Below are 9,611 nucleotides of genomic sequence, written 5' to 3'. Positions count from 1 at the left end.
TCTTTTTCACATGTGCTGCTTAGCCAAATTTCTCCCATTCTATATGTGCTTTTTTCATTTTTCTTGATGGAAAGGGGCCTTCCCTACAAGCAGGGTAATCGCCCTGATAAGGGCGGCCCTGCACTGGAACTTTAGGACTGACTAGCCCTGACAGAAAACAAAGATGAAGCACTGAACACAGAGAAGACACTGCACAGAACTAACTACTACAGAGATGGGAATGAAGCACAGACAGAAAGGAAATGGACACACATACAGATGCTGAGCACAACGCAAATGAACAAATAGGATAAACAGATTAAAGGTCAAAAATAGACGTAGTTAAAAGACAGAAGACGTAGCAGTGGAGTGACACAGAGGAAAGCACACCAATACTAGAGCAATTGCATCAACTCAGCTTAAATAGGAAAGTGATTGCCCATTAATCCTTTAGGTGAGCTGAGAGCCAGAGGACTGGTTAACCCTCTCATTCTGGATGAACACAGACAGATATGGTCCATATGCACCCTATCTGAATGATGCTTGTGGCTGCCTGGAACCACAAGAGGGCAGCAGACATGAGTAGCAGACCTTAATTGAACTAACCCTATTCTAATCACTGGGTCCATCGAGTGCTGTTCGGTTCCATCCAGAGACAGAGCCGGATGGCTGCAGGAATTCCCCTTTCCTGCTCCCCAAATGGAGCAGGAAAGCGGAACACTGAGCGCAGTTGTGAAACCACCCTTACGTCTTGTCTTTAATGTTACCAAATTGAAGAATGAGAAACATTTACTCAGTGTTCTTTTTGACTTACATGTTATGAAAAAACCCCAAAAGTTGGACAAGACGACATAAAGACAAGGGTTATTCATAATCAGTAAGCTTTACCTTTCAATGTCCACACACATCTTGCCAGAGTGGACAGCAAAACAGAATTTTTAATTTTCTTTACAAATTCCCTTTAGGCACCTACAAGTGCTAGTCATCTGCACCCTCTGCTTTTAGTGGGCCCTCCAACTCTAAAGGGGTCTTACAATCAATTGTGTATTCCAAGTGAATGTTCTTTAACATAAACTGATTATCATCGGGCAGAGCATTCCTCTGAACGCATGCTCACCCAACTATCCAGCCGAAGGCTTTTCGTTGGCTGATCGACTGGTTTATGCAAGCATAAAAATGCTCGCAGTCCGCTGGTAAATCTCCCCGTGTGAACAGGAAGATGTACAGCTTGGCTATGGAGACAAAAAATGCTATTAGCAACTGTTTATGCCCATATGCTGATTCTCAGCTCATGCAAAAAAAAAAAAGATAAAACCAGTGCCAATCTTCAGGTATGTCAATCGGTTATATCAATCCAAGAGTTCGGTCCACTTAAAAAACCTAAGGCTATTAACCCTTTCCAATCCACTGTCTGACCTCTGAAGACATTATGGTTTCAAGGCTGTACAGCCCCGATGTTGGAAGACGTCCGTCGGGGTTCTCTTACTGTAGATTGCCAGCCTCTCTTTTGTCACAGCCTATCTAACGTGTCACCTCATGCAGTACTGGGTTTAGCCAACATATAGCACCATTGTATAACAGCAGAAAAAGAGTAAGCCCCATAGGAAAACCAGGATACAAATTGGATTGGAAAGTGTTAAAACCTTAGCAACAAAATTTCTCATGCCGATAAGAATTATTGACTGCTATTACCATCCTAATTTCCAATGTAACCACTCATACTTTCTCTGTTACTATATGTTACATAATAATGAGTTAGTGCAAGTGATAAACTTTATGTCCAATATCCAGGACAGCCGTACTAAAAACCCCCATTGGTAGAAATCAATACTGATTGTGATCAATGCAGACAGTTCCAAGTCATTGTAAATGCAGAAGTGCAATATTTGGTCACACATCATTTACAGAAGAGATTTCTCTGCCAGGAATGAAATTATAAACCGCACTAAAGGTAACCATGGCAACAATCAGAAAAACTAAATTTTTACATTTTATTATTTGTTTCCCTTCCCAGCAATCCATCTGTTCGCAAATAATTGTTACAAAACTGATGTCAGTGTGGAGCACAAATTAAAGAGGTTTGCAGTAAAAAGTGAATACGCCATGACAAAGTGGAAATCTATATATATATCAGGTAGGGGTGTAGCTACAGAGTTATGGGACAGGTGCAAAAGTTCAGCTTGGGCCCTGCACACTCTATATTCCCACCATATCGTGGTAGGATAACATTGCCATACTGTGATTGTCTATCAACTACGTACCATGACTAAATAATACCGCCATACTCAGACAAAATAACCTCACCAAACTGTGGCAGGGTAACATTGCCATAACATGACCAGATAATACAACCATACCCAGAGTAAATAATACTACCACTGAATAATGCCACCATGCCGTGAGTGCATAATACCGTAGTATAACATTTAGGCTACTTTCACATGAGCGTGCATCTTGTGCGTGTTTTGTGTGTTGCGAGAGTCAGAAAACTCGCATAAATATGAACTCTCTTCTTTTGAATGGCGTCATATGCCTGAATATAATCAAATAGAGAACACAGAAAAAACGCAGAATGTCCTATTTTGGCGCAAATTATGTGCGTAATATGCATAATTATCATAGTCTGGTACATAAAATATGCAGGAAATATGTATGTTATATCACAATGGGAAAATGTTGTCGATCCTTCGGCGCGGATGAAAGCCGTGCCAGAGGATCACCACTTTACCTGATAGGAGGCGGTTTTAAAGGAAAATACCTCACATCCATGGAAAAATCGCACATTGGCGAGTGCAATATTAGGCCCAGTTTCATGGTCCAATATTGCGCTCGCATGTGTATTGGTAGCCTTAGGCCGATTACATACGGCCGAGAAACCCTCGTGAAATTTGTGCATTGCGAGACGCGCAAATCTCGCATGAATATGAACCCCATTCTTTTGAATGGAGTAACATACATGTGCAATGGCATGTCCTATCTTGGGAATTCCTTGGACCGCCTCGCTCGTTGATTTCAATGGGATGTTCAATGATGGCATGGCTTTGTGCATGCGAGTGCGATGCCAGGTTTCCCATTGAAATCAATGAGAAACACTTCCAATCCTCCATCACGCATGAAGCTCGGAATTTCACAGATGCGATGAGAGGTGTTTTTGCCTAAAAATCACCTTGTATCCGTGGGTAAATCGCATGATATTTCAATCCAGTAGGCTGCCCTGCACCACATAGGTGAACCACACTGGCATCCTGGGTTCCCCAAGCATTCAAAACCGCACTGCATGTTACCGATACGTACCAACAAATACCGATAAATACGAGGTATTGATTAATATTATGGCCAAAATACACAAGCTCGCAACCCGCGTCAAGGGTCCTCGTTTACTTGTGAAACCCTAAACTAACATCAAAAAAGTCACTAAAAAAGGGAATATGCAGAAAAAAATCTGAGAAAGCGGCCACATATTGAAGTTACATATGTATTTGCTGCTTACTGTGTGTAATGCGTGTAAAAAACATGCACTTAGTACGCAGGCTAAAGGTGGCTTCACATGAGCGAGTGTACTTTGTACGCGTACCTGCACACAATACTGTGTATAATTGCGCTGGCACAGCTAGTTCATATGATTGAAATGGCTATTATCCCCTTCAGTGGCAGGTTTATTATTACCATGTCAGCGCTGCAAGCCCAGGAGATTTTCCTGAGGCAATTCGAGGTGGCAAACGTACAGTGGCACAATAACTGTGTGTCCTGGCCAGAATTTCAGCACTAGAGCTGTCCACGGAAATCTTCCGGGGTTTACATGCATGGTCAGTGCAGCAAGCCCTGGAGATTTTCCGGGTGTGCCACTAAAGGGGTTAAGCTAAACGAGGTGCCGGGTCATGCAGGTTTACACAGCATTTTGTGCAAGATCGTGCGTACATATGTACCTTTATGGGTCTCTTTGGTGCACAAATACGCACAACAATAAAGTAGGTCCTGTTGTTTTGTTACCACAGGAACTGAGTGCGCAGAAAAAAAAAGAGAATGCACACATTGAAATCAATGGGTTCTAATCTCCACGTTTTGCATGTGGGATTTTTCCGCACACAAAAACACGCTAAAATACAGTCATCTTAAGAAGCTCTAAATATGCTTATCTGATGGAGCTTTTAGGGATCATTCACGCAGGCATATTGTATACTTTGGTTGCATGAATATGTAGTGTATTTACGCGACTGAACTATACATAGTCCCTGCATATTGTGGGGTTCTGTTGCATGCATATTTATCCCTTAACACTTCAGGCTTTCTCTGCCGGTCCCAATAGGGAGAATAGAGAGGAGGTGCTTATAGGACCAGATTAACCCTTTCCAATCCACTGTCTGACGTCTAAAGACATTCTGATTGAAGGCTGTACAGCTCCAATGTCGGAAGGCAGGGTATTCTTACTGTAGATTACTGGCCTCTCCAGCATGGCACATACCGCAGTACTGGCTCTAGCCAGCAGACGGCGCCATTGTATAATGGCAGAGAGAGAAAGCCCCCTAGGAAAACCCTGAATCCAAAATTGGATTGCAAAGGGTTAAGGGCTCACTCACACAGATGTAAGTCGCCTGTGTATTACGCTTGTTTTCTTTGTGTGTAAAATACGTAGTACACTGTAAATACTCATGTTACAAGCGCATTTACTGCATATGTTAAATTCCCACTGCCTTCATTGGTGCATATTACCCGTGTAATATGCACCAAGATTACGTGCAGGAAGGTATACTGCACTATACTGCACCTTTTTAACTGCACGTAATGTTTGCGTGAAAAAAACGCAGTTGTGAGTGGTCTAATAGAATTCAATGGGCTTTTAGCACTGCGTATTAAGTGCATAATACGGTATGTAGGTGGCATACGCCCGTGTTAGTGAGCCCTCAGACTATCCAGAGTATGAAGCAGTTGATTGTAATAACCCACCCCCTCATGTTAAACGTTGTCAGCGTACAAATCTTGCGGCATACTACACGTACTGCGCTTTTATGCCATGCTCCTTTTACATTAAGCCACAGCCTTTGTAGCTCCTCACAGTGATAGTGCTCATTAGTGACCCCATCACAGCAGGAGTATATTTCTAAAAATAGTCAGTTACCAGTTGTAAGTTGTGAAATTGATTACAGTGCAGTTACCTCCAGAGATCACAAGTGGGATGATCTCTGATTGGTGTTCTTTTCTCTCCTTTCTCTCTATCCGAGCCCAGACCGCCACAATGACTCCTCCTGGCCAGAACTTGTCTCTGCAGAATTTGACACACAGAAGTCTTAGATTTTTTGCTTTTCCTTTACCCTCCATATGTTTTCCACAACTATATACATTTTATAGTGCCCCGTTTAGTAATTTGTCCCACACAGTAAGTGCTGCTTTAAGTGCTCCCCACTCCAGTAAAAATGCTTCCTTTTTGGCCCCTATCAGTATTTATGGCATCTCTTCTGCCCCATAATTAAAAATGCCCATTTTCTGCCCCCATACATAATAATGTTCACTTTCTGTCCCTATAATTAATAATGCCCCTCTTTTGCTCCTGTAATAAATAATGCCACTCTTTCTCCCCTGTAATAGATAAGGTCACCACTTCTGCCCCCCGTAGGTAAAAATGCCACTTCTTCTGCCTCTGCAAGTAAACAGCCCCTGTAAGTAATAATGCCATCTTTTTTGACCCCATTATTAATAATGCCACCTTTTCTGTCCCCGAAGGTAATAATGCCACCTTTTCTGTCCCCAACATTAATAATGTTGCCTTTTCTGCCCCCCCATTCGTAATAATACCACTTTTTCTATCCCTGTTATTAATAATTCCACTTTTTCTACCCCCATAATTATTAATGCCACTTTTTCTGTTCCATTTGTAATAATACTACCTTTTTCTGGCCCTGTATATATTAATGTTGTCTTTTCTGCCTACTTTGTAATGCTGCCGCCTTTTTCTACCCCCTTTATAATAATGCCACCTCTCCTGGAGGTATACAGCTTTTTTTTTTACACCACTACAAAATCAGACCTGACTGCTTCCTACTGGTTCTGCCAAATCGGTGATAACCATGGTTCTAAGCCCCCTCAGCCCGCTAAAGAGCAGGCAGACGGAGGTCTCTCCGAAAATAGAAGAATGCAAGGCCTGGACCATTACTCCATTGTTAATCCAACCATGGGTGCTCAAGTGCATTCTCCTTGTCCACATTTCGAAAGATGCCAGGGATGCATTCTGGGGATCGGTGGAAGTTCCAGCAGTCGAGCCCCCATTGATCAACAACTTGCTCTAGCGTGATAAACTCTTTAAGACCTCATGCACTGGGATGTAATATGGGATCCATTATAGTTTTTAGGTCCATCCTGTACTTCAGTATGCCTGATATTTCATATGGAGATATGCAGAAGTTTTTCCTGCCAGATTCATATGGATTCCAACAGAGAAGAAGTCCCTGGCATGCTCCATTGGATCCCATATCACTGAGAAAAGCAGCAATACGTTTAGGGGAGAATACCTCCGTCCTCCCACATCTGACCAAGCAACATACATTGTAACCATTATTAATGCTTTTTCTTATTTATCCCTTATAAAGCCGCTTTCTAATGAGTGTATTTTAACTCCATATTTGGTCTGTGTTTTGCGAACTGTAATACGGAACTAATGTAAATGTGTCTATCTATTCACATGGCCGGATTTTTCACAGCCATTTTTTAAAAATGCAGCATGACATATTTTTGTCTGTTTTTCTCTCCGTATTGGTATTATTTTTTATTGGTGATAAATACTGATGAGATACTGGTGACATACAGGTGTAACACATCCATATTACAGATCCGTATTACAATATACTTTGCATTTTGCAACAAAAAGTTTCAGAAATTGCCTTGGCTTTAGAAGTTTTTTTTGGGGGGAAGTGTCTTTATTGAAAAGTGTGGGTGGGGATGCTGATTACAGGTCCTGAGAACAGCTAAAATAACAGGTGTACTGTATAAGTAGATTACAGGGACATAGTACATTGCAGCACCTCAACAAAAACCTCTCTTCTTGTAAAAACATGAACCATTACTAGCAGCAATTTGAGTGGATATTGCTGCAGTAAAATGGATACTATGTCCTCAGTCCTTCCCCCCTATACAGTAGTTTGGTACTGGTGTATTAGGTCACTACTGGAAGCTAGGGGTTTGACAGGAGGAACGCCCCCTGTCATGCCCCTAGCTCCCGATTGGCAGTAACAGCTGTAACATGGCAGCATTTACAGCGAATAAGCTAAGCCTAAAAGGAAAACTAACCCTCACCGTAACCGGGCACGGCAGGCAAAAATACATCCAAACGCTGCAGCTATCACTCACTGCTCGCTCCGGGCTGACTTGCCACCAGTTCTGTGGTCCTTGCCAACTGGCGTCTGTGTGCTCCGTGGCGGCTGTGTATTCCCTCCCATCTGCCAATGTCGCTGCTCACTCACTCTTCTGGTCCGCTGTCCCTCTGCCGGCGCCGCTCCCACTCTTGGCGCTCTCTCTTCCTGCCGTGCCATAACGGCACTTGGGGGTTTTAAGACACCGGCGCTGCCTCTGCCAGCTATGCCTCTGGCGGTGCCGCTCCCAGGCTCGGCACTGTCCTCTGGCCATCCCCAAATGGCACTCTCCGCTGTCCTCTCTGCCCTCCGCCCCCAGCCAATCAGTAGCTGGGGGCGTTACTCAGTTTTTTTCACTGCAGTATTATGTTGCCACCCCTTACTTCCGGTGGCGACATAATACACCAGTACCAGGTAGTTCTCTACTGATCTCCACTGTGATCATGAACTACCCTGTCCCCCCGCCAAAAAATAAGACAGGGTCTTATGTTAATTTCTGCTCCTAAAGATGCACTAGGGCTTATTTTCAGGGGGTGTCTTATTTTTCCATCTACATAATAATCTACATTTATCCTCGAACAAAAAAAATCAACATTTATTCAAATATAGTCATGTCATCACATTCTGGAACATCATCATAACTCTCCAAGCCCTGAATTTCTTGTGACTTTATTTCTTTTTTCCATGTACAACAATCTACATTTAGCGATATTCATGAACAAAAATCAACATTTGTTCAAAGACAGTCATGTCATCATCTTCTGGAACATCATAACTCTCCAAACTCCGAGAACAACTTCCATCATGAATTTCTTGTGAACCATTGGCCCCCATGTCTAGCAATAGCGCTATCCTTAATTGAGCACCTCTTGTCCATATAGCCTACATGTAGCACATTTGCAGTGCCCAAAATACATTTAATCTTATCCTTCTTTCCCTTACTAATGATTAGAGGTGGGGCTTTATTTCCATCCAGATGAATTGCCAAAATACAGGTAATACATGAATTTTCATAACCATTGGAGGGAATGTAGATTGAGGAGGCACCCCGCTGATCAATGGTCGTTGAGATCCTTCATCCATAGCAATCATCTTGGAAAGTTGGTATTTAGAAAAGTCGATGCCAACAACAAAGGACTCCAATGCAAAGTTTAATAACGTCAACATCTTCCAGCTTAAACAGTGTTGTCGATCTTTTTAGAGACAGTTCACATTGCTGGAGGAAGCCGTAGTCAATGGAATTGCTCTTTCTTTTTGCACTCATGTTGTCAGTACTGTTTAATACTGGATAGACCCTTCACCAAAAAAGCAGAAAAAGCATCACATTCAAGAGATCCCACAATAAATAAGGGGCAACTACCACACTGATCAGGTACTGGTAGTTCCACTAATGTTATTACTGTCACATGTACTTTACATTCTGTCAGGTCCCTCAGCCAATTCATAAATCCCGCCTCTACAAAGCGATGGCTGTGATTGGTTCTTCTCAGCCAATCCCAGCTATTGATTCACGGATCTACCTTGTGAATTGGCGGTGAGCGATGGCTGCGGCTCACCCAATTCATAAATCAGTCAATCATAACCATCGCTTCGTGGAGGCGGGATTTATGAACCAATGCATTGAATGTCTGTGATTGGTTCATCGAGAGCTGCATGGATTGGTTCTCAAGCGATGTGGCTAAACCAATCAGAGCCAGCACTTTCTGGAGGCCGGATTTTTGAACCCCCTCACCAGGAAGCGCTGGCTGAAGACTACAGAGAAGTGTGCTGGAGCTTCGGGAAGAGAAGTGCGGCCGAGCAGACAGCGCCTGTTAAGTTATTTATTTATTTATTTATTTAATGCAGCTATGGCTTATTTTAGGGGCAGGGTTTATATTTCAAGCACCCCAGAAAATCCCGACAAGAGTGCTACAAAATCGTGATATCGCTTCGAGAAAACAGAGTGAAATCGCACAGAACACAGCTGCGATTTTCTCGCGACAATATCAGTGTCGTCCATATGAAAGAGGTCTTAAGTCTGTGCATGCCATTCCAGTCCTGGTGAGGACCAGTGGTCATGGTGCACATTGGCACCAATGACAAACTTAGACAAACTTACATGCTTGACAAAGATCACTGAATGATCGAAACGTTGCACAGAGGAATAAAGACAATTTTGGCATAACTCCTGCATCATTATTGCTGCTACAGCATATCTACAATTTGGACAAACTTAGAGGTAGGTGGAAGTACTAAAAATTATTTCAGGGAACTAGGATGTAAGCTTAGGGTATGGACTTCCAAAGTAGTATT

Source organism: Eleutherodactylus coqui, chromosome 4 (assembly GCF_035609145.1).
Source record: "Eleutherodactylus coqui strain aEleCoq1 chromosome 4, aEleCoq1.hap1, whole genome shotgun sequence".
Taxonomy (NCBI): Eukaryota; Metazoa; Chordata; class Amphibia; order Anura; family Eleutherodactylidae; genus Eleutherodactylus; species Eleutherodactylus coqui.
This window is presented reverse-complemented; position numbering follows the sequence as displayed.